Raw genomic sequence first — 7,447 nt, 5'->3', positions numbered from 1 at the left:
CAAAAATAACAACTAAAGCTCATATAGTTTTCCATTAAGGTTAGCTTTACAATGTTAAAAATAGAAAATTTTTGAATTCTCAGTAAATTTCAAAAATATTGTTTAATGTATAATGATAATATTGACAGTAACAATTTATATAAAAATATTGATCCTAGGCAAAGAGCAGGGATCAGAATAGTTTTTCCTTTTTTTTTAATATAATTGTTTATCATTTTTTACAATACCAATTGATAGGCATTAACATACAAATAATTCATAAATATAAAATTGTTATATATGTATGATACACAGCTACAGGGTTCTATTAAAACCAGTACTCAGTAGTATAAACGCTGAGTGTATATCCCTGGGCGCTTAAATGAATAATTTACTGCGTATAACCTAATGCTTAGTCACACCAATGGTATATACTCTGTTCAAAACAAGATCATTAATTGACGGCAACCAATTTTCGTTCCGTGACGGTCAGACGCCGTACCCACTAACAGTGGCGCGTCAGGTGCTCCCACGGAATAAAGCCATGCCCGTGCGCACAACTCTTCCGCCGGGTCATGATATTATTTTGAACAGAGTATAGATTATAGTTATCCCAATATTCATCTAATATTATAATATTAAGATAAATCTATCTTAGTATATGATATAAGTATCGAGTATATAAGTACAATATAAAGTCAAATCTTACAATATTCATAATGTACATCAGTACTGAACATCAGTAGAGAATAATAATTACCAAAAATACAAAATATCACCAATATTATTGCACTCCTTACAGCTGTTCTAAATAAACAGTTTGTTCCATAGTCCGATACTCCGATTACCTTTCTTATCTCAGAATTAAATTAAATTAAAATATTTTTTATCACCAGATATGTAAATGTAATTATTGTACCTTATAGGTCTTCAATTCGTAATATTATATAATTATTTTAAGTTAATATCATAATGTAATGTTTAATGTTATACTAGTACATTTTTGTAATTGTTGAGCTATCATAGTTAAACTAGAAGTTAATAAAAAAAAAAATCACCAATATTAATTGGAGTTCAAATAGAATACACACATAGTCATAATATTATACATTTATATAATAATAATAATTAATTAACAAAATTAATTTATACTTATTTGATGTATGTGAAAACTAAGTTACAAATTCAATTTGAGTTTTTAGTGATCCATAAAAGAGAAAACATGCATTTTTATTTTATGGTTTATTTAGTTTTTGTGAAATAAAACATAGTACATAATGGAAATTCACTTTCTCGTCACCATGACCAATAGACCATATAATTTCTGATTACACAACCATTCAATGAAGTTTTAACAAGAAAATTTATATTTAATACATCTATATTCAGAATAAAATAATAGATATTATAAAAAAAACAGAATTTTTGTTTGATTAGTTGATTAAATGAAAAAATAATTATCAAAATGGATTTTTTATTTAGAAGTAATATTGATAATTTAATTTATATAGGTACTTATTATAGTATATTATACTATATTATAATAAAAATGACTATGAGTGGTGCATTTAAAAACTAATACAATTCATAATTTTCTATTTTTTAATAAATATAATACTATATTTACAGGTGATAAATTAAATACTTATGATGTTTTGTACATTTATTTTCAATAAAAAATAATTAATTAATAGAAACATAACAAATGTATACAATTTTTGTAGACACTGTTTTTACACATGTTTCATTTTGAAACTAAAATTAATTTTTATTTCCTGGCTACATATAAAATGCCTTTTTTTATTTAAAGTGAATTTTTATTATTTACATTTCCTCTAATTCAAATCCTATACATTACAGTGGTAGGTATAATATGATACAAAAAAAATAAAACTGTATACAAATGTAATGTACAGTGCTAGGGAAAATTGGGAATTATTAAGTAGAGGAGTTCAATCCAACAATTTGTGTAACTACTGAAAAATTACTGAACACAGACCCAATTTTGGATCGCGTTTTATTTAAAAAAAAAATAAGTTTATAAAATTATGAATTATGAATTTGAATAAGTTATAAATGAATTGAAGAACCATATTCTACAGTAGATATAATGACAGATAAAATATCTACTAACATAGAAAATCAATAAATTGAGCTTACTTATGATCCCAAAATCTTAAACAAATGTATACTGAAACTTCTTTGGAAATGTTTTGGGCACACTTATGCATAGGAAATTACACAAGACTAGCAAACTAGCTAAAGCCTTTTTTTTTATTTCATGGCCTACAAAGTTGACACGGGTCGTGAAAATAATGTTACAAAAACAGTGGGTAGTGAGTCAAACAGGTTGAACACTACTGGTCTAAACCATAGAAAAGATAAAAATATTTTTTACATTAAAAAATGTAAAATTCATTAGGTAGGTATATCATTGACAACAATTTAGATCCATTCTACATTTTAATAAAAATTATTTTGGGTATTAGTTTGTGCCATAGTTTGAATACACAAATAAAAAATAAAAATAGTAGAGGAGCTCCGTCCCTCTGCGAACCTCCTAATTCGAGCACAGAATTAATGTAATAATATAAACATACAATAGGATGCAAGGTATTTATAGGGCAATTATTTTATTACTTAAGTTATCTCAAATATAATATAGTAATGTTGTAATGGTAATCAAACTTCGATTGTGATATTGTTACCAATAATTTCTAAACTTTAAGTCTGAATTTAGGCCCATTTCACATGAACGGGTATCATACGTGCGTGTTTTTAGTTTACATTGATCAAGTTCATACGTGCCATACCGGCGAGGGAAACGCGCCATTGTCGGAGTGGCGCATATGAATTTAACCAATGTAAATTAAAACGTGCACGTACGATACCTCGCGTATGATATGCGTCTATGTGAAACGGGCCTAAGTTAAGTTTTAAGTTTCCTTTAAGTACTGTATAATATAGTTAAAAGTTTATATACTTCAAAAGCTGTTAGTTAAATTTTTCAAATTGTACAAATTATTTATCAATTTATAGTAAAATATATATGTTTAAGTTATAGATTAGACTCCTGGGCCCCCACACAAGAGTCTCAGTGGGGCCCAGTATTCTTTTTACCGAGAAATAAAAAATTAACAAATAAAAAATCTTGGTGTTTTTTCATAGTTTGAAGTAGGTACCTAATTATTACATTATATCTAAATATTAATGATTACATTTTAAAGGCAACTTTCTGGGTTTTAATATTTTCAATAATAACCTATAACTTTATTTTAATATTTTAAATCTACAAAATGTTCTAAACATTTGTCAAGAAGCCTTCCTAACGGGGGAATTGATGATAATTTAAAAACTTATAGTTGAAATAATCGAATATATGAAACATACTTTTTGTAGGCTATCTAAACATTAAATGCTTAAAAATAATCTATCAATTCAATATTTGATAGTAATAATAGGACTGATAACTTTTTGCTAGCTAATGAGTAATAACTGAAAACAGTTTTTAACTGTAACTGTTGAGTGTGATTAGAATCAAGTATATATATTATTATTTAATTAAGGGCGTTGGATGCGGCGATTTGCCCGTCTTTGTCTGACATACGTGGAACATAGGAATAACGACCTAAGCAACTGAAAAAAATTAAGGTAGGTACTTCTAGTTGTTCAATTTAATAAATGTTAAGATATATAAATTGGTACACAAGTTTACTTTGCATCGGTTGAAGCATTTTTTTTATATATTTGATATTAAAAATTGACAAATTTATAAAATTTAAAATATTTATTCTCATAAAATTGTGCAACTCATTGCTACAATTAAAAAAGTACTTTGACCGATGCAAAGTAAACTTGTATAGAAATTCAAACATTTTTTAATTTATTAAATTGAACAACTAGAAGTGCCTTAATTTTTGTCAGTTTAGGTCGTTATTATTACGTAATATTTAATTATTTTAACGTTTTTTTCTACCTGTTTTTCGGGTCGCCGCTTATAGTGATTTCCGGTTATAATGATCAAAGTACTCTTGAATGAATGCGATCACTATAAGCGGCGACCACTGTATGTTCAACGTGTGTTAGACAAAAACAGAAAATCACTGCATCCAACGCCCTTAATATTATTAAATAAGTATTATATTATAATAAATTCTAGATTCCATATTATAGTAAAATGTAAATTACTATTTTTTTTAAATCAAAAATTACATAGTACCTATACAACCATTTAAACTTAATTCAAGCATTTGTATATTATATTATTATCACTTAGTGAAAATTTAAATTACTATTCCTATCTGAGCTAATGGTTTTAATTGTGTCAAACAAAATATTAAATTTCCAGTTATTTACAAGATGATATTTTATACAAACAGTAGTAGGTATTGACTATTCATTATAAAATTATATAACCCTGTCATTTTTATATTATAGAAAATTGCAATTATTTTTAAATATTCACAAAACAATGAAAAAAAAAAAACAAATTGTTCTTAAAGTAAAAATAATATGCTTTACATAGGTAATGTAATACACGTAAAAAAAAAAAACAAATTGTAACTCTGTATAGGCAATTATATTGGTGAATTGAAATCAACATTTATTTACTTCATCGACCTCCTTAACACTTATATTATTTATCAACCATCGGTGCCCAACCTACCCACGTAAAGAAGGGTAGAACAAATAAATAAAAATAAATGCCAATATCCACAAATTATGATTAAGGTGTATACACTCAAAATTCTGAAAATAATTATACACATATGGAATATATTACCAGTGCCAATGACGATCACTTCATACTTGGATGGCAGGTCGTCCTCCATATTGACGAAAACCGTAAGATTTTGATGGAATTATCTTAAAAGCTTAAAGTCGGTCCCTTTCGAATGATTAATCTGGTTGACGATACACTATTGACGGAAGAGAATGCCTGAAAATAAATTGCAAAACGGAAGGCAAATAAATAATTCAGTAATTCCACTTCGGTATCGGTGATCACCGATTTATATGTAAATTGTAATCACTGATCAGTGGTCGTATACTCGTTTAATATATTATCACTTGTATTTCATCGATGTGAAGAAAAAATAAAATTCTATTTTATTCCTATACCGCGGTTGCAGACCGATGAAACTACAATGTTCTAAACCACAGAACCACGATTATTGAAGAACAATGATTATAATATATTCCATCAATCCATAATATAAATTGAGGCGACTCGACTATACAGGGTGTTCCGCGAGGATTTATCCATTGGGATGTCTCCTGAGATAATAAATATATTATCATTTATCATAAATGATATAAAATATGATAAATCTGTTTTTTTTTTTATTAGACTCACAGAGACACGGACTACACGTCATATTTTATTTTTTAATTTAATTAAATTTTTTGGTAAAAAGTCAAAAAAGTTATTTTTTTATTTTTATTTTTGAAACAATTGAACATGACCATTTTATAGTTTATTTTTGTAAAAATGTTGACATTTCAACATTTTATTTTCATTAATCTCATATTCTCATGATTTTTAATAATTTTTTTAGTTTAAAGGTAAAACGGCAAATAAACGGTTTTTGTCCGGGCGGCGAACCCCCCTCTACGGCTAATTGGTATATCCTCACGGGACACCCTGTATATACTATATTATATCCGTGATAGAACTTACAACAGAACAGCTGATAGATTTGCTTACATTTTGCCGGAGGCTCGGCATGATGTTGTAATCGTTTTTTCTAAATATCATTTTCTTATTTACTTATAAACATTTTTATAATTTTATGTATGCAATATTTACTTATAAACATTTTTATAATTTTATGTATGCAATATGCACCATAGACCTTAGTATACTACTATTACTACTTATTCATAGGCGCAACTACACCTCTAAAACGTTTGGTTGTTGTATAATTTTTTATATTTTAAAAACAAATAATTGGTGGTATTTCACTATAATAATGATAGTTAAACCTAAAAAACAAGGGGTGCTAAATTATAACTTGGGGGTGCTAAGACATTTTTGCAATCCCCCCCCCCTCCACCAATTGGGTATAAGGTCTACGAGCTAAGATATATATATAGTTTAGATATAGCTAATCTCTTGACTAAATAAACAGAAATAAACAGGCATGTCAGCTAAAATTTCATTTTCGCTATGGTCGCGCATGTTCCCCAGACATGGAAAGAATAATATAAAATTAATAATGTAGATTATTATTTTAATAGCTTACAATATTTTAGCGTTTATTCTAAGTCTGGGGAACATTTTAACACAATTTTATGCGCAGCGTAACGAGCTGCAAGCCCAGATTAAGAATTAATTGGGCCCCGGGACACCATACACTTAGTGGGCCCCCTTTCAAATATAACTTGAAAAAATTGTATCTCTAAATTTTTACGACTGTATTAAATTGTATTATTAAGTACTAAATAACCATTTACAATCGTCAATCATGGATAATAAAGTTTGTAGTTGATGTAGTTCACAACTCTCATTTTATAAACATTTTTATATTTATTATAATTTAAACATTTTTCATGATATAAAATTAAGAACATTTTTGTTTTATAATTACTATTAAAACTAAAATTATTTAATTTTTTTGAAAACTTCTGTACGCATTACAAAATGAATATTTTGGGGATAAAAATAGGCCCTCAAAATCAATGGACCCCGGGACCGTGCCCCTTCTGACCCCCCCCCCCTTAATCCGGGCTTGACGAACTGACATGCCAGTTTATTTAGTCATGTCTAACCTTAGTCTGTGGTATAGACGTATAGTACACTATTATACTGGATGTTAATACGTTATTTAGTATTAATTACTCATTATAGTAAGTTATCATCATGATGTAAAGAAGTCTTCTCTAAATCGTGGTGGTTAGCATAATTAATAAAATTAAAATTGATTTCTTCTTCTTAAAGTTTCTATTCGTTTCAAATGTTGGAAATCATCATAGACCAGCGCCCCACACTCCGGCCAACTAGCTACGTGACATATGAATGGCCATTGGCCAGTACGGCTTTAGATAGTGTGGTTGCCTAACGAAACGAGAAAAAGTTGGTCCTGAATGTTCTAAACAAAATACCTAAGATCGGGGGTATCCAAACTTTTATTATTTAAGGGCCACAAAAAAATCAAATGATCTTAGGTTCATAGATCGATCTCAGCAGATTTATATAATAACCATGAACTAAGAAGTACCAACTCTTAGTTGGTTCTAACTTTCTAAGCATAGATAATAAATCTATGGTTGTAAGTTCCAAAATAATATCGATATATTTAATATTATTATAACCATAAACATAATAATATATTATAATTATAATAATAATAGATGATATTATAATCTATTATGTCTATGAAAACTGTGATGGCCGGCCATAGATAGGAACCTTTATCAATTGTGAATGCCGAATAGAGATTAGTGATTACGCCAATACGCCATTGGC

This window comes from Acyrthosiphon pisum, chromosome A1, assembly GCF_005508785.2.
Source record: "Acyrthosiphon pisum isolate AL4f chromosome A1, pea_aphid_22Mar2018_4r6ur, whole genome shotgun sequence".
NCBI lineage: Eukaryota > Metazoa > Arthropoda > Insecta > Hemiptera > Aphididae > Acyrthosiphon > Acyrthosiphon pisum.
This window is presented reverse-complemented; position numbering follows the sequence as displayed.